Source organism: Aptenodytes forsteri, unplaced genomic scaffold (genome assembly GCF_000699145.1).
Source record: "Aptenodytes forsteri isolate BGI_AS27 unplaced genomic scaffold, ASM69914v1 Scaffold278, whole genome shotgun sequence".
Lineage (NCBI taxonomy): Eukaryota > Metazoa > Chordata > Aves > Sphenisciformes > Spheniscidae > Aptenodytes > Aptenodytes forsteri.
The window spans coordinates 3094642-3113680 of NW_008795907.1; the positions used below are offsets into that span (position 1 = coordinate 3094642).

Sequence of the window (19039 nt, forward strand, 5' to 3'; positions counted from 1 at the left end):
ACCTCCATGGGCTGCAGGGGGACAGCCTGCCTCACCGTGGTCTTCACCACGGGCTGCAGGGGAATCTCTGCTCTGGCGCCTGGAGCACCTCCTCCCCCTTCTCCTTCACTGGCCTTGGTGTCTGCAGAGTTGTTTCTCTCACATATTCTCACTCCTCTCTCCAGCTGCAGTTGCACAGTTTTTTCCCTTCTTAAATATGTTACCACGGAGGCACTGCCACCATTGATGATTGGCTCGGCCTTGGCCAGCAGCGGGTCTGTCTTGGAGCTGGCTGGCATTGACTCTAGCTTCTAGCAGCGTCTCACAGAAGCCACCCCTGTAGCCCCCCAGATACCAAAACCTTGCCACACAAACCCAATACAAGGATGCTGAGGCAGGTCTTCCTGAGACAGAACTCTGGTGAAAGGGTGAGCTCTGGAGAAGGCGGAGGACAGCCACAGCAGGTCAAGCCAAATCCACCTTTTCCCAGTAGTAATCAGAAGTGGTGCTGAGGGATGGCCAGGAAGACGTCAAAAAAGTAGGATACCTGTCCCTAACACCCTCCTAGCCTCCAAGAGTATTTCTATTCCTTTTTTTTTCTCTTGTGTGTTCAGGAAAAAAAAGACTTTTTGTAGATTCTTGTGCAGTCTTACTTATTTGCAAAGAAATATTGGAGCCGTATCAATTTTTCATGGAAACAAGACAGGAAGGCTTTGACTTTTGCATATTGTTTGGGCTAAAAGAACAACAATATGATGCATTTTAATACATATGCTTTGAGTTTCTTCTAACAAAAAATATCAAGTAAGCAAGTTAAAAGAGCACCAGGGCTACTTCTGAAGCTTGCAAAATAGATAATAGCCAAGAATTTAAAACATTTCATTAAAAATGAACCCAGAAGTTTTTTGAAGCTCAAATTTTGTTATGCAAGCTCAGCAGTATTCATTAACCTCCCACTGAAGATTGCTGAACAGCTGGATCCAATTTCTGAAAAGATAATAATGAAGAAATTAGATTAATAGTCTTCAAGTGGAGCAGCTGAGGATCAGTTGTGGCAAGCTCTTTTAGATGTAGCATGTTGTTAGCTATTTTCCATGTGAAGATGGTTACTGCAATCCCAAGAGGAATGAGGCCGTATCTCAATGATACAGATATCAGTTCTCCTGGACTGTGAACACAGCAAGGCACAGATAAGCAAGATTGCTGTTGGCTCACTTTTCTCCTTCTTTCCTATCTCCCTATTCTGAACACATCACCTCCATGATATATATGCATATTTGCTGCAAGGAAATCGCTGCCCTTTCAATATCAAAGACAGCATGTTTCTGACATTCCAATCAGTGCAAAAAAGCTCCTGCTGGCCCATGTGAAGATTAAGTGCCTTTGTGTGGGGCTTTATTTTAATACAGAGAGGTAAATGTAAAGAATGACCTGTCCCTTCTAAGGCACAGTCACAAATAAAGTAACATTTGGTACTGGCTTCATTCTCACTGAATTAGCTGATAAAACTACATGGAGTTCAGCAGTAGCTGAATTGGGCCAGGGCAGAGCACCTCTGAATCCCGCATTAGGCTGTCTTATCCCCAGTCTCATTTTTCACTTTCTTCAAGCAAGTCTCACAAGAAGAGCTGCGAATTTTCTCACGTTCTCAGGTCAGTGCCAGGCACCTCAGTGGAAACCCAAAAGCCTCTTTTGCCCTGGCTCCCACAGTACGTCCTTCCAACAAACAGCTCATGCAGGGATATGCATTTTCCTCCACAGCCCAACGACACTGCTTCTCTTCACATCCCTGTACTCTGTCTAAACAAGTGTAAGATAGGTGTTCGCCACGCTCTCAATCTTTCCCTGGCAGTCTCTGAATACTGCATCCCCACTGAAAAGTGTCCTATTTTTACTTGCATGCCATGACTACAGTCAAAGGAAGCAAATACTGTTCTGAAAACAGATGTAGGGCCCATATCAGTGATTTCCCCACTCTGTTTATGTTCTAGTAGCTTTCTCTCGGGTATGGGACAAGCCAACAAAATTGTAAATGTAAGGCAGGAATTAAAGCACGCTCATTTTTGCGCAGGGGAGCATTCTCATTGTGCATGGATTGGCACATCCTTCAGCAGCCTGGTTGCTCTCTGCTTTGCTTCTTAGCTCGCTCGTTCTCTGACATGTAAGTTTATTCCCATTCGCACAAATGCATGCAGAATAACCTGGCAAGCCTTTGGGCTTTGATTTTCCTGAATAGGTGTCCAGAAACAGCTTGCTGTTGTTTGCAGTGTGGTTCACAGGCAGTTTACCAGCAATCTTTAAAAAAAAGGTCCAGCATCACCAGCTTTCACTAATCTTTCTCTGTTCTACAATTAGCAAATTGATATGCTACTTCTTACCCACTCACGTTCAGTCATTCCCTGTGCAAACATGTATCCTTATATAACTGTACAGGTTTTAGGGATAAACTACTGCATTACACCTTTAGGTGACATCCTGTTGATGTCTTGGCTGCCAGGTGCTCTGAGGTCTTAGCTAAATGACAGCTGTGGGTGTGCGCTGGGTTTGATACAGGACACGCCTGAGTTGCCTCTTCCAAACCTGCCAGTGTAGGGGTGAGCCAGTCCTTGGGCCAGGACTTTGAAACATTAGCTCTGGCACTGCCTGCCACCCCGCATGCACATGCACAGGCACATTCTCCCAGTTCGGTGGTCCATTCTTGATCAGCAAATGGCTTAAGAACATGCCTGAAGTTAAATATCCACTTAAAGGCTTCCTAGCCCAAGTGGGAATGGGTCTGGGGTCAGCTCAAGTGTTTCTCTGAATCAGGGTTGGGAGAAATTCACTTTTTAGTGCTGCAAGACCCCTCATTTTGAGAGAAATGTGGCAGCAGAATAGGTCATGCCTGACTTTTGAAAGTGCTGGAAGCCAGACAGGTCTCTAAAAGTGTTAGTCTTTTTTCTTTGCAGCCTGAAAGGAATATTTGAATAAACTCACAGAGCTAGGTAAAGAGGCAGAAGGGTTGCTTGTTTTCCTTTTTACTTAAACTTTCAGTACACGCTTAAAATGTGACACTCTTGTCTGGTATTTTCAGTTTAGACAGAACGTGGTTGTTTCTTGGGTTGAAAAATCGAATTCCAGAAAGAAATAATGCTTCTGGCAAAGCAGACCGCATTCCAGGGCATGATTTCATCTGGTAACTACTCCAAGAGAGTCAATATTGGCTAATATGACCATGACTGCATGTATTTCTCATTAATTTTCATCAAAACTTGCCAGAAAATTCGTGTTTTGGTGCCAGCAGATCACTCTTCCTTTCCATATATTTTGTAGTGTCATCATTCACTAACCCCAAAAGTCTCTCTAAGGAAAAGAAAAAGCTATAATGCAACATGCTCATCTCCTCTCATTGCCCACTGAAGAGTTACAGAATGAGGCGGATAGAAGTCCTTCAGCAGACAAATGGGAAGTTCTTCAAGAAAGTGGTTTTGTAAGTGCCTTGCAGGACCAATATTTTCTGGTGCATAAGACAACATGATTCTAAATGAGGTCATGAAGTGCAAGGCAGCCTTGACCCTCTCTCTGCTTTCTCTTTCTGCTTGAGCTCAGAACAGAGCCTCACTGATATCTGATCTAAATTTTATATATGTTTGGCCCAAGTGCCCTCAAAATGTCTTTCAAGAATCCTCGGGACATTCTCGCTCTCCTGTTGTGACATGTGCTGGCCACTTCTGCTGCACCGCATTCCTCGGGAGTGGAGTCTAAACGTGCAGATTTTGGGGCTTGTTTACTGTCCCACTCTTGGCAGTAATACATGGAAGAATGGGAACTCTCGGTGCCTGTTCTACCTGCAAGAGTCCTGGATTTGAAACGAGATGCGTAATATGCCCATAAATTGTCAGAGATAGAAGAATGCAGTTGCATATCCCAGAACAATCCATGAAAATAGATCCAAATTCCTGAATTCTCCTGATGGTTAGGTGCATTTCAGTGTCCCATGAAGCAGCTAAACAATTTCTGTGTCCTCTGTCCCTAACAATTATTTAATTATATTTTTCTGAAGGGACCAGTTAGTGATGAAACTGCCAAAGAATTGACCCACATGGGGTTTTTTGAAATTCCACCTGAGCAGTCTGTCACTTCATCATTCCTAAGCATGTAGTCAGGACATATCCCAAACTTTGCTTTGTTGCCTCAACAGGCCAGTCTTTTCCCTGCTTTTGGTTATATCTGGAAATTTGAAAGTCAAACTGTCCTATCCCAGAGAATCTCAAAATGGATCCCAAGGTTTCTTTTACAGTGCTGTCAGCTGGCGTGCAAGCCCTTCTCTCTGAATGTCAAAGCACTTTCCATGGGGAGACAGATGGCATCTCCCACCTGCTTCAGAAACACGCCAATCTTTGCGATCTGGTCAGCAGATATGTGCAGCAAACTCCTGACCTTTGTTAAACACCGTGTACTACATACGGCAGCCAGGTCAGATGCCACATTCGGAAGAGCCATGCTTCAATCAGTCTGACTGACAGAGCTGATACTTCTCCTTCCCGCTCTCCAAAGAGGAGATTTCTTCTTGTAAGGTACTGCATGCCAGAGTATGTCCCTGGGTATTGCAGGGTACATACCTCATCTTTGGAGTTATTTCAGCAAAGGTAGACCTGGTGACCCAGCTGCTTTTCCTCCCTCTCTGAAATCCTCAGCAACACAGATTTTTAATTCTGAGGAAACTTCTCCTGCCTCTTTTTTATGGCAAGAAGAGGCCCTAGGAGCATAGGCTGAGGCTGGTCTTGGGCTCTGGAGGTAAAGTGAGTGTTTCAGCATTTGCAGCTGAATTGACTAAAGAACCAACTCAGAGAAACGCTGTTACTGCAAGTTACAGCTCAGCTTTAAAAACAGTCACCTTATCCTGCCAGTGTATTTCTTTTGTTTGCTTTCTTCTTTCAGGAAGAAAACACCATGAGTGTTGCATAAAACGAAATTACATTCACAAGTATTCTACAAATGGGGGGATGGGAGATAAAGATATATATTTGTTTAATTATTCACTACACTGAGTTCACCTGTAAGAAGTAGTGCTTATATCGCTATATATTGTACACAGAGGGGGGTTTATGTTGAATTTCAGTAAACTGAGTCGGAATAGTTGAAATATGCACAAGAATCAGGAACTAGTATGTGTGTTTATAGCAGTATTGCTAATGGGAGGCTTTTTAAATAGTACCACTGTAGTGTTTTCCCTTGTATCTCAGCTGCTGAAATTACATTATTACCTTTGACTCCTCCTATCACAAGGAAGGAACAGTTTTAAAATTCAGGACTTATTATTTAATAAAAGCTATGACTGTGTGCATGCATGTCTGTAGGTGGAAGGTCCTAACTCATTAATTTTTTCCGTATTTGGCCTGGCAATACTGTACATGGGTGTGCAAAGAGAAGACAGCGGGGGAATCTAATCTGCCTAAATTCTCATTGAAATCTATACAGTAGAGTAATATGAAGGAAGAAAATCCAGTCACTGCTTGTGCACCACTCTCCCCAGTGGCGTGCAGTAGGCCTATTATCCAGCTGATCAGATTTTATCTTTTCCCCGCTCTGTAAAATTAAGATGTTTTGAGAGCTAAGTGACAAAGCTCCTTAATACCAAGTCTATTATCAGCAGTGTTACTGTCATCACCTGTACTGCAAGCTCAGCTTTGTAGGCAGCCCTCTTCGAGGTCAACAGGCAGCAGAGGCAGGGGTAGCAGGGCAGGCAGCTTTCGGGGGAGGCTCTTCTGCTTCTCTCCCCTCCAGCTGCACGCTTTGCTCTGTCTTTGGATAGATTTCTCTCCTCTAACTAGGATTTCAGAGGTGGGGACACAGAAGGCAGCTAAGGCGTTTGTGAAGCATGGAGCTGCAAGTGTTGAATAAAGACTCCCTAAAGGGATAGAAGGAAAGAAAACAGTTTCAGCAACCCGTAAGAGTAAGCTACGTGCCATCCTGTGGACCAAGGCAATTTGAATGGTGTAAAAAAAACCCAACCCTCTTCCCCCCCATTTTGTCCGTGACATTTCCATGTAGCAACAGAAGACAAAGTTACATCAGATGAAGTGACTGTTTCGATTTATGTCCCTGGATGGACTAGGTACTTTACAAGACATGTAGCACTATTCCAGCTTCCAACTGCTTACAGCCTAACAAGATGCATGAGATGTGACAAGCTCTGCTAGTCCAGAGGACAGACTGCAGGAATATTCCAGGTAGGAAAAGAGGCATGGCTGGAAAGCAGCTCAGTGCTGTCAGGGATTCCTGGCTGCCAGAAATGCATCCCTCAAGTGGTGGCTCATTGCAACTGTCTGCAGCAGCCTCAGCCTGCAGGTGGGAAACATAAAAGTAGGTGAAAGCCAACTTTTTCTCTCACTGAGATTTGATGCAGAGTGCGGTTTGGCCTGACTCTCGGTGATGATGTTGAACCCAGAACAGAGCACTATGTGGGTCTCAAACCCCTGTCGATTTTTTTCAAAATACAGTTTCTTATTCTGCTCTACGTGGGCAAAGCCACATCAATCATACTGTGCTGGCTTCAGCCCCAAATTCTTGTCAGTGCTTTCCTACTTATTTATTTTAGCTTTTCTTGAAACTCCATTGTATGGCAAATCTTCCTGTGATGGTAGCTTTTGTCAGAGTCCTTATAATCAAAGGTCAGACATTGCAATAGGTTAGGTTTGGGTTTTGATCTTTTCACGAGAGCTACCTTTGGGCTGAAACCTGCAGAGTTTCCTTAAAGACAACATCCTTCTTTCTGTTTCTGTTTCTCAAAATATAAGGGGTTTGTAGGATCAGGTTTGTTATTTGTAGATTGGATCAACATCCATTTAGTTTGCATAATGATGGGCTCTACTGAAATACCAAAATTAGGTGAGATCTCAACTGAGCAGTCCGTCATCTCTCAGGAAAGTGCCAAAGTATGTGCAAAAGACCCACTGAAACCAGTGAATATGAGGCACAGGCTCAAACTTAAGCATTGGCCCTGTCGGCTCCACATCCCTGGTTGTACCACTTTTTTTTTTTTTTTTTTTTTTTTTTTTTTTTTTTTTTTTTTTTTTTTTTTTTTTTTTTTTTTTTTTTTTTTTTTTTTTTTTTTTTTTTTTTTTTTTTTTTTTTTTTTTTTTTTTTTTTTTTTTTTTTTTTTTTTTTTTTTTTTTTTTTTTTTTTTTTCCATTTATTTGCCATCATTCTGAAACTAATTTGGAAGGTAATGATTAAATACTGTCAGAAAGCATACAGAAGAGGAGGAAAGGCCTCCCTAATTGTGTTTTGACATTTTTTGACATCAGCAATTCTTTTGAAGGAAAGAGAAAAAAGAAACAAAACAAAATCTGTTCAATCAAGATTTTCTGTTTTTTGTTCTCTTTGGCTAAGAAAAATCAGGTTGCAGAGAAGCTAGTGTGCAGAACCAAAGCTTCCCTCCTAAGCAGGAATTTTCATGTACTCAGCTTCCATCTAAAGGCAGTTTTACAGAAATTTGCACTCCTGTAAAGCGAGTATTATCTTTGTAAGTGATACAGCACTTCAGCTTTCAGAGGACCTCAGTGCTTTGCACTATCTCAGTGCCTTCAGGGACGTGGTACTAAGATTTGCCTAATACACGTGTCTGTCTAAACGCAGTAGGATGTCAGCTCTGTGCCCGGGTTTTGCATCACTAGGTAAATAACTTAGCAAATGGAATAGCACGTCTGTGCTTTGTAAGATTAAAACTCTGGCTGAAAGAGACTATTATACTGGCTCTTGAGAGCTATAGCAAAACTGATACAGTATTCTCAACATGGAAGGCATTCTGAGGAGTTATTTCTCTTATTAGCATTTAAGATTGGTTTCAAAGATATTTTCTAAATATCAAACCCAAACTGTAATAATAAGATCCCTAATTAATGACAGAATTATCAGTTAGCATGTAGTCTTCCATGCTTTGAAAGTATTCCCCTGGAGTTTAACAACGGCTTCACACAGAAGACAAGTAAGGCCAATAGCAGGTCTAACAACTAAAGCAGGATTAATTTTTAAATCTCACTTTGTTTTTTTAATTTTGAAAGGAAAATAAAGCATTTCCAACCTCTTCTTACATTTACCTACCAAACTTTAGAACTGAGATTGTATTCCTGCCCTCTAACAGAGGCAATCCTATTTTGCTAGCATGTGACTGCAAAAAGTAACAGAAACAGTTAAATCCAAAATCTTTGTGGGGAGTTCTCCCTCCTGCTGCCCTGCTGGAGTTGGTGGTCCCGTGTAGGTGGCTTTAGGGAAGGATCCAAAGCCACAATCTCTTCTCTGTATCAGTGGATAGCTCTGAGCTGGGTACAGGGAAACATTACAGAAGCCTCTGAGTCAGCCACAGGGACGTCTTGATAGATGCCATCACAAAGCAGGTTCTTCTCATCCCCCTCCAGCATGCCTAAGGGTTCTCAGCACAGATTTCTTTCCTGTAGCTGTTGAGGATATTTTTTTCTGCTGCCTGGTAAGCTTTAATACAACTTCTTTTTTGGGTTTGGCAGGTAAATGAGAGCACAAGCTTCCAAATTTTTTTTTTACGAATTACATTAAAATGTCTTAATTTCCAAATGACTAATAAAACCTGAAATCTCCTGAGAGACCTAGGGCTTTTCCCTAGGATTAAGCCCCAAATGAAAAGGCCATTACTGTTTGAATATTTCCAAAGTATATTTTAGATACTTTAAAAAATTTTGATTGAAAGTTAAGTGTACAAGTTATTTTAAAGGGCCTTTCTGTTTAGTTGTCAAGAAAGTGAGTTGAAAGGAATGAGTGAACGAATTTGAGCAGAACTGAAGACTTGTGGGATCTGAAAGAAATCTGAGCTCCTCCTTACCTGGTAGTTGCGGGATGTGGTTTTGGAAGGGACTCACAAAATGATATATGTACAGACAGCACAGCTTCTGGCACTTCTGCATGGCAAACAACATTTTAGAGTCAAGCATTGTTTCAAAGGAGAACGAGAAGGAAAAACACAGATTTTGCTAATAAGCTGTGAGTAGTTTTCTGAACCCCAGGAAATCCAATCACACCCTATTTCCCTCCATGTCTACGTCAAGGCACCCCAATCCTGCCAGTCAAAATGAGTATTTTGCACATTAACTTGCTAGTGAAGTGAATCATGTGAATGAAATTATTCAACCACATGGCTGTTTACAGAGCACCATCTGCATCACGTGTACATTTGAGTTTCCAAACATCCACAGATTCAAATGTCCACAAATTGATGTGCATAAAGGATTAAGTTTGTCCCCTGAATGTATTCCCACAGTTAAGAGTCCACCATCTGAAAAACTGGGTTAATATGTAACATGGCACAATTTCTTAATAATTTTGCAGTTCCTTAAAAACGATAGCATGAAGTGCAGATGATACTCTCAAGTCATTGCTTTGCTCTGATTAACGCAGAACTTTAAAGCCATATCCTATCTCACTGTCATGAAACATAGTGACAGCTCTGTCACTCACTGGAAAACTTCCTTCTGAAGTTTGAATGTCTTTGTTGTTTGTTTTTTGGAGGTTGCTTTGTTGTTGTTGTTTTTTAATGGTAGTCTTTTCATTTCTCTTATGCTTATGGATTTGTACATCCCTGGTGCTTTGCTGACAGTCCCAACAGCCTGTGAGGAGCTCGCTTCAGTAATGTGTAGCTTTCTCCCTGTTGAATGCAAACAAACAGTACTTCAGTGCATTGATGGTGGAGGGATATTCCAGGAAAAGGGGCTGGGGCAGACTTCTTTTATGAAGTGAGCAGGCAGTTTCTCTTGCTTTACTCTCCTGTTCAGATCTTAAGAACAATTTGGCATTTGTAAGATTCCAGAAATTATTGTCCTCGGAGAGACAAAACTCTCACTTGTTCAACTGGCGTGCCAGGGCACATCTAAGCGCTTTTCTCCTGAAGGCACATTCTTGAGTGTTCTCCTCTCCCTGCCCAAACCTAACAGCCAGGATACCATCCTGCTGTAATTTCCAAGACCACTCTTTCTTGCTTCTGACTCCAGCCCTGAATGAGATGTCGCATGGAGCAATCCAGCCTTTGTAAGTTGGCACGCAGAAGCTTAGGAAGTAGTTCAGTTCTGCTTGCGTGCATCTCTTCACAAAATTAGGGACTGCAAAATACGTTGTGATTCGGAGCTGTATTAACAGCCAGATGTAGGAACTTTAAAGAAAGGCATTCTGCAGATTGATCACAGCAATGCTATTACCATCAGTGGTGTGTAAAGTGTCAACTGCAGCTGTGTTGAATTATTCATTATTTCATAACTACAGTGAGGTTTCCAAGGGCAAGGTTTTTAAGATCCATTTGAAAAGTGAAATGAAAGCCTCTATAATTAAAAATCATTATTAAACTTCATTTATTTAACTTCATTTCAACTTTTCCCTATGTGATTATTATTAAAGTTATTATATTTATTGATTTTTCTACTCCCTTCCCTTTCTCTGCCAGCTAATGAGAAAAAAGTGGTTTTGAATTAAGCAAATAATCTTGCTCTCCCTAGACAATTGTTCTGTGCTCTCATGTTGACCCCTGGAAAGAGATTTACTGGGTGATGCTCTTATTTTTGTTGATAGGAGATACTGTGCCCATCAGTACAGGGTAAAAGGAAATAAATTAAAAGGAAATCTGAGTTTTGATGTCCTTGCATCTTACACCCTTAAAACTGTCTTTAGGTTTGGAATGACTGGAATCTGCACTGGGCTCAGCGGGGAACAAAGTGCAGCAGAGAGAGCAGTGCTTTCTTGTTTAAGAGCAAGCGCTGAAGACAGAGTGCATGTCCAATTCCATACAAACAACATTATCTTCAGTTCATCTCTAGTAACAGAACATATTTCCATCAGTACTGTGCCATTCAAGATAAAGTTAAAAGTCCCTTTGATACCTCAGCCATCTTTATGGTCATGCTACAGTCCTCTTAGATCAAGGCTGCGGTGTAAATGCCTGCGCTAGCTTCTGTGGCAGGACCAGACTAACGCAGTGATGTGATGCTTAAAATAGCCTGAACTGAACTCTGTCATGGCGAGGGTCACCTGTTTCCTGTATCTCAGCTACCCATTTACAACTTGCATGGGAACATCCAGAACAGCAGCAAGGACGCTATGAGAGCAGCATGCCTACCCCGAGGGCTCCCGGCTCCCCAGTCTCCTCTGGCTTCTTCCAGCCTTCATCGCAAGGGTGGCAGCAGCCAGAGGAAGCTGTATGTGGTGGACATGCAGGCAGCAGGAGTGGTCACAGCAGCAGGTCTCAGCTGCCACCACGTCTTATCCCTCCCTCCTTCCTGAGCCCCTCACCACAGCCCGACTGCCCCTTCCCTGCTTAGCACGTGGCATTAGCACCAACCGGCACCAGGAGCCTGACAAAAGCCAGGGCTGGGGCTAGGGGTTTTACTGCTGACAATATAGCTGTACGACACCCACCTCCTATGTATCATTAATTACACTCTCTTAAGCTTCAGTTTTCCTGCCTGCCTATTGGAATTATAAGTCTTTGCTAGTTTCTCGAGGATGCTGTAGGGCTGTATTTACTGATGTTCGTGAGGTTCATTTTGACCCTGCAGTAGGAGGTGCTCTTAAGTGTCAAGAAGATGTCACATATGTTGTTACCTTTATAAACAAATACGTTCACACAGCTCATCTAGCATTTGGCACAGGAATAAAGACTAGTAATTCCATTTTGTCTTCATGTTTAATCTTCTAGTAGTGCACTATTGCCCACAATTGAAAGCCAAACTGGTGAGACGCAAGGCATTATGTATTCACCTAGAAAAGGTTACCTTTTTCTGGAGTTTGTTGTGCAGGACTCTTTTCTTCTGCTGATTGTGTAGTGCAGCCTTAATATTGCACCTCCAGGCGTCAGAGTATCTTAGAAATACAGAGAGTAAATGTCCTTGATTTCTGCACAGTGTGCCACTCCCCCGCAGCAGGACATGTACTTTATAGTTCATTCCAGCTCTCCGTGGGGAAATGGAGCTACAGGGCCCTGTTGAGACAGAAGAAAAGATAAATAATCTTGTACAAGAAGTTCTTGCAAAACTCCCTGTCACTTTCAGAGGACCAGCTGAAGCAGCAGTTCCCCCCCCCCAACCCAGAGACAAGAAATCTGCTGGGGGCAGATCTCAGTGGGAGGGAAGAGCCCTCAGACCAGCTTTGTGCCCAAACTCCAGATCCTTTGGGTTCTCCTGCCTTACAGAGCTCGCTCTTCCACTTACCACGTTTTTTTGAACCACTTTCCTTCATTCTCACTGCTTTCCTTATCGAAAATTGAATTCAGTGAGTGAATTCAATACATTGATGATTATCAAGGCAGTAACAGACAGCCTGTAAAGGTTTTGGGGTGAAAGTCAGAGACAGTTCATGTTCCCACTTACTTTTGTGACCGTATGAACCCAGTGAAACAAAAGTCTCATTACATGTGCCCTTGCTCATTTCTCATTCATCTTTGCTCAGTAGTTACTGAGGAGTGAGATCATAACTGGAATTTATTTAGAGCTATGGTCTCTCCACCCTGTTGGGTCCTTCAGCAGAGTGACTTTATCCAAGATTTCATTTCCTCCCTGTCTTTTTGCATAAACAGAAAAAAAGGTGGATGGAAGAATACGCTGGCAGAAGTGCTTTGGCAGAAGGCCCTTATTTTCATCATAGCCTCACAATGAGTGAGAGCGAGTGTCATAGCTGAAACTTCTCTGCTGCCTGTTCCCACACGTGTTTCGTGGCTAGAGGGCTGGTTTCTCAGCACCCAGGCCTGGCCTGGGGGAGGAGAGGAGTTTCACAGCTCATTGTTATCACCGAGTATTTCTACCCTGTGAACTGGAGCCAGTGCAGAGATGCCCGGGCAGCAGCGTGTTGCCATCAGTAGAGCTAATTAGCTCGGAGGCAGCACTGAGCAATCATAGCCCCCAGCCGAGCTGGACCAGGTGTCTAGTTAACATATCCCTGCAATGCTGTGATGAACAGAGTTGAGTGCATACCTTCCTCCATCCACCACGGTAGACACATTTGCTGTTACACTCCAGCACATTACAGTTGCTTTCTGTATCTGTCTGTGGTCTTTTTTCTTACATTATGCTGTTGATTTCTCTGGAGGAACATCTCTTTATATGTGTGCCATTTAGGGTCAAGCATTAGAGCTCGAATAGAAAAAGTAGAGACAACTTATGACACCATTTTGTTAAAGTTTTCCATATAAATGCAAACTTGATTTTGCAGCTCTTGAAAGAGGTTCCTCTTAATATTTAAAAGAAATAAAATTGTGGTTGTAATTTTATCATCAGTGAAAACGGAAAGCATTATAAAAATAATTTAAACATGCCATGCCAAATTCATGAAACCTGTATGCAGCCATGGGGGACACACACATGACAAGAGACAGAATTTCACATTTGCTTGGGTTTTTTCCTTTATTCACAGAGACTTATGTCAAACCTTTCACCACAGTGTTGGAGCACTAATGAAGAGACAATTAAAGGACTTGAGCCTCCTGCTTGCTTCCTTCAGTAGCACTAGAAATCTTTCAGTCTCTCTGATAAATTCCCCAGGAAACTCAGAATTTCTGACTTTAGAACAGTCTTTGTTTCTTTTCTTGCAAGTAATTATTCCCCTCCCCTTTTTATCCTTTCATTGCACCAAACCTCTGTTGTTTTATGGATTTTTGTTTTAGCTTTAACAGGTCTCCAAAGCATTTTCCTTGGTTGAGTGCCGGAAGTATACTGCTAACATAGAGAAAAGTGACTGGATATTAAAACTGCACCCGGGGCTTTGAGATAACATGGCAAATACAATGGGCTGGGCTGGTACCACCGAGAACTGGACTTTTGCCAAGGGGTTAATATTGTTAAGTGTGTGCAGACAGATATATTGATACATACCCTACCTTTTCTCTATATCTGCATCCATTACTTATACTTAGTGTTCAAAAGGGGAATGGTATGTGTCTGTGTTAAATTTCATAGTACATAAAAGATCTTCCTGTTACTCCTTTGATGACAGCAAATCAGTGTCACAAAGGAATGCTGGTGAAAAATTATTTGCATAAATCTTTGAAATCTTTATCCCCTGACAAAAGCACTTTGTGTCACTCTATTTCATTTGCTCCATTGTTTTTACTTTATCATTTGCTTGGAGAAAGCAAACTAAATGGAATTAAAATGTCTTTTTTTTTCCTGTTTAGCTGGCATGCTCATAGTGAAATACAAATCTAACTGTGTTTTTTCTCTCTCTTTCTCTTTTCCTTTTCTCGTTTGACCTGGATTTGTCTTTTGGTGGCTTTGATATCCCTGTGTGATCCTTTCTTCTTCATTACTTTAAAGGTAAGATCATTACTTCCTCAGTCAGTATTATATATGTATCAGAGGTACAGAAGTACAACTTGAAAGCCATCTGGGGAAGAGGTTAGTAAGGAGGCAAAATAATCAGTGGCCATTTGGAGTGCAAGAAGTCCAATTAAGAAGTACATTTTATATTTTGTTTTCACTAACCATTGGCTGCAAGTAGGGATGCTGTCAATAGAGGAGGCTTGGATTTTCCTGGGCAGCCCCCTGACAAGGTATTGTACGCAGTGCCACTGTGTCATGCTGGGCTTTGTCTCCCTCCTGCTGCTTCACAGCTCTGCCAGCACTTCCCTGAATGCAACCGAGAGGCAAGCGAAAGGTTAGCCAGGGCATTGGAGCAGCCTCGGAGCAGCGAATCTGCCCAGGACTGCAAGGAGCAAGACAAGGTCACTTGATGTTTCCCTTCACGCAGGAGTTCCAGAGAATTGTGGCTGTCAAGATGAGGCCCAGTGAATTTAAAGATACATATATATCTGCTTTTTCAAATTACAATAGAGAGACAGGATGCCAATCAAGATCAGAATGTATAGTGATAGGTGTACAAAGACAGGCAGGGACATTGTCTCTTCCCTGGAAGCTTGCAGTGTTTTCTTTCTATCGCTGTGTTACAAGTATGTCTTTGGTTTAGACTGCATTTTTCTGCTGCTCTCGGGAGTCTGCCAAGTCTGAGGTGAAGTATCTCCAAACCACTCCTTCCCAAAGCTTGCTGCCTTTGCCTTTTCAGTACCTTCTGTTCTTCAGGAACCAGGACACTTAGAGATGAGAACCTTTTGTAGGAGGAATTTAGAAATGTGCAGATGTTGGGAGGCAGGGCTGTGTATTTTCTGACAATTTTGGAGCACGGAATTTTGCTGAAGACAAGCAACAGAAACTAAAGTAGGAAATTTTATTTTAATGAGCACTTTTATATGTAATCAGCAAGTGGCAAATAGTGAAGTCGTGATGCTTCCCAGCTTGCACAGAGACAGTCCTGGTCTCTGACAGATCTGGAAGATACTATTATTTTTCCAGACTTTATACTTCCCCCCTCTCAGAGGTCCAGAAATACATGCTGTAGTGTCTGGGTCATCTCCACAGCCCTGCAAAGGCCTGGCTGTGTTCCAGAGAGTGACTGACAGAGAGGGTTGGAGCTGGTAGCCTTGCGCCTCTCTCAACAATGGTAGGTTGCATCCATTTACATAGTGACAGTGGAGTCACAGAACACTCAATGAATTTAATTAGTAGGAACTGAAAAATGTGTGTACTCATTATGTAAAACATGTAAATTTAACCCTTGAAATGGAATTGTCAATGACTCGCCACTGTGGCTGGATGCCAGCGCCAGAGGCAAAATTACAGAAACTGCAAGTGTGTCACAAGAAATTAAATCAACTACATTAAGGTTCCTGGGTTTTGTTGAGGAGGTGGCTGTTCATGCCCATTATAGACTAAAAACTTGTTAGGAATATTGGGTTTTCTCTATTAAAAATGTGCTTTGAAGCAGGATATGTATCTATAAGAAAGTTAATTGATAGAAGACCAGAAAAACATGGAAGAAGTAGGAGGAATCATATACTGGATCTCTACCAAAGTTTGTGCACAGAGTAAAAGGCCATAATAAACATGACACAACGTGTGGCCACTGTAGGAATACTCCAGGCTCTGATGGGTGTTGCAGTGCCAAAAAATGGATGTGAGGAAAGTTTTTACCTACCCAGTCACTGCAAATGCTAATTCACAGGCCCTCAGGCAAGTTACATGAGCCTGGATTATCGCTGTGGGATGCCCTGGGGTCTCATTCGGCCTCATTGTAGAGGATATGGAACAAAGAGTTTCATGGTGAGCCTTAAGACTATTGTTTTCAATAAGAAGGGAAGGGACTTAACCCTCAGGCTGTTGCTGACACTTCTGGATCCCGTCCAGGAGCGGGTGTGTATAGTTGCAGCTCTGAGGACGGTGCACAGAAAAGAATTTTTAAGGGTCTTTTTGAATTGCTGCCATCGTTGAAAAGCAAAAGAAAGGTCTCTTAACAACTCTGAATATTACACCTGTCATGCAGTAAATGAACCTCAAAGGCTCTAATTTTTCCATCCTATCCCAGTGGTTGACATGGCACTGTAACTGTAATCCGCATAAGACTGAAGCAGGACTGGGAGCTGAAAGGGGTGTCCTGGAGTCTCCCCCTCTGAGGGGCCCAGGAGTTCGGCGGGGTGGCATGTGTCTGGTCCAGCGTCGCTTTCCAGTTCTGCAAATCTCTGTCTGGCAGCAAGGCAGATACTAACCAAGGCTGGCAGGGCTGGGAGCAGCTATCAAAGGGCTAATCCGCTGAAATGGCATTTTAAAGAGGAAGAAGCACTGGGGCTCTGAAAGGCAGAGTGATCTGGGAGAGACAGCCGCCACCAATGGGAAATACGGCCTATTGTCATCAATTTTTTTCCGTCCTTGAGCATGGCCTCAGTTTATTTACTCATTTACTCCAGATTTCTTATTTTTTATTATTTATTTAAGAACTGCTGCTCTTAAGCTTTCTCGTGCTCTCTAGGGATCATTTGATGTGTAACATAGCTCTGCTTGGAGGCTTTTGCTTATCCTGCAGTTCTCTCCACAAATGTGTTGGCGGCATGCTGCTTCCAGAAAGGGCTATGCGCCCTCAGACTTGCACATAACGGTCTTTCCTGACCCCATTTCCAAATGTCACCATCCAGGGATTTCGTGTGCGTACCCCAGAAAAATTCATCTAAATTATTCTCAGAAACAGGCGGTGAGCGTAGATGTGAAGCCTGGCAGGCCCGAGACAAAAAGCCCGACTCCCACCATCAGTAAAGCCCACCTCACTGAGCAGTGAAGCACACTTAACAGAGCAGATGTAACAGGCTGAAACAAAAGTGCTGAGAGCGTTGGAAGGGTAATTGGTTTCATTCAGAGCCGAACTGCAGCCTGAATTGTCCGTTCCTGCCTTGCCATTGATACCCCCAGCTCTTCCCACCTGCCTGTTTGACCTGGAGGCTCAAGGTGAGCAGATTCTTAGCCAGGAATGTCATGAGTAAGACTTTTTGTATTGTGATGCTGCCTTATTTTCCCAGTTTTGCAGTCTGAAAGCCTGAGGCAGTTATTAGACAAGGATGTTTAACTAGATCAGAGTCCAAGATTATTTCGGTCTCGGGTCACCATGTCAAGTGCTGCTGTTCGCAACAGTAGTTTGAAGGATTTAAGTTCTTAATATCTCCAGTTACCTAGGGAGCGAGTCAGACTTGCAGTGGAGAAATGCTTGCTCACACAGAACTCCATGTAATTTTATGTCTGTGATTTACACCGTGCCTCAAAAGGAATGGGGAAGGTCATCAAGGAAAGTTTAACTAAGGAGTATAGAGAAATGGTTATGAGAAGATTCTTACCACTTTTTTAATATCTAGAAAAAGTTCTGCTCCTCTTCCCAAGCCTGTCCCACTGCTCCAGCAGAGTTACACGGGCTGCGTATGCTCTCCCTCTGGTTTCCATCCTCTCCTGCAAATTCTGCAACGCGGCTCACCCACATGCTTCCTGCCAGGGATCCTCTGCCCAGGAATTTTGCTGAATCTCTTTCTCTTGGTTTATCATTGCTGCCAATGGCCAGCCATGGCAGAGCAGTGAAATGCACGGTCCCTTCCAGCACAGAGGGTATCTGTGGGAGTTAGGTGGAGTAGGGCAGCCAGCCCTTCTGTCTGCAAACCAAGCAAGGTTTTTCCATAGCAGCAGGTTTGCTCTGGGGTGCGAGGATTTAAGGATTTAAGGTGGCTGGGTGTCGTTCTGAGGCCAAAGACCCTGCCTCAGCCAAGATGACACATTTGAAAGTGAATCTCAAACTGTGTGAAAAGTACCAGAACTGACAGCAGTGGAGACCAGGGACAAGTAAAATCATTTCATCAATGTTTTAGCTGACTTGAAAACTGTGGGTCTGACAGTTGTCATCTTCTTGAATATTACTGGGTTTGTGCTTTACGTAGGAAAGAAAAAATAGTCAAAGAGGAAAACATGTTTGGGAAAAAAAAGTGAAAACCTCTCAGGCAGTTGAACAGTGAGGGCAGAGCACACAGAGGGAGGGGGAAGGGGTCTTGCACTGTGTCACAGCACTGTCAAAGCAGTCCAAACTTTTGGAGGGAGAACAGGCACCCTCCTCATTTGTATCACAGATCTTTGAAAAAGACATTTGATTATGGAATGAAAGTCCTCTTTAAGAGCGAGAATACAATTATCTTTATGAGACTGTTGCTTGGAGGACAGCTACACACTGACGTCCCCTCCTCCCAGCCAGGCAAATTAAAATCATTGAAGCTGACGGTTGCAAAACCCTGAAAGGCCTGTGGGCTTCTGGACTTCCCGGCTTGGAGCAGCACCGGTAGCTGTGCCACAGGTTTCCTCAGAAAGTACCACTGCTGTGCCTCCCTGCTGACTCCAGTGTGGAGAGTTGGGCATATCTACCCCTACATTGCTTTTGCTGAAGCTGCCGCTTGTGGTAGTCATCCTGTATATTTGCCCTCTGGACTGAAGCAGTAAATGGCTTACACACAGGCTACTAAACATTAACCGCTTCCCATTATAAGCATGTGTCCTGGTTTCGGCAGGGATAGAGTTAATTTCCTTCCTAGTAGCTGGTACAGTGCTGTGTTTTGGATTTAGGATGAGAACAAAGTTGATAACACACCGATGTTTTAGTTGTTGCTAGGTAATGCTTACACTAGCCAAGGACTTTTCAGCTTCCCATGCTCTACCAACTGAGAAGG

At 42.9% G+C, this 19039-nt stretch overlaps 1 protein-coding gene across 2 annotated transcripts in view; it reads left to right on the plus strand.

The window, feature by feature from the left end:
* HS6ST1 (heparan sulfate 6-O-sulfotransferase 1) overlaps positions 1 to 19039 on the plus strand; it is a 141610-nt gene that overhangs the window by 89125 nt on the left and 33446 nt on the right. Inside the window, exon 3 of one of the 2 annotated variants that reach the window (XR_002086264.1) lies at positions 14280 to 14360. The exons of the other annotated variant lie outside the window; for it this stretch is intronic. The gene's annotated coding sequence lies outside the window, so the exon portion shown is untranslated. Of the gene's footprint in view, positions 1 to 14279; positions 14361 to 19039 lie in introns of those variants that run through there. 2 annotated transcript variants of the gene reach the window in all.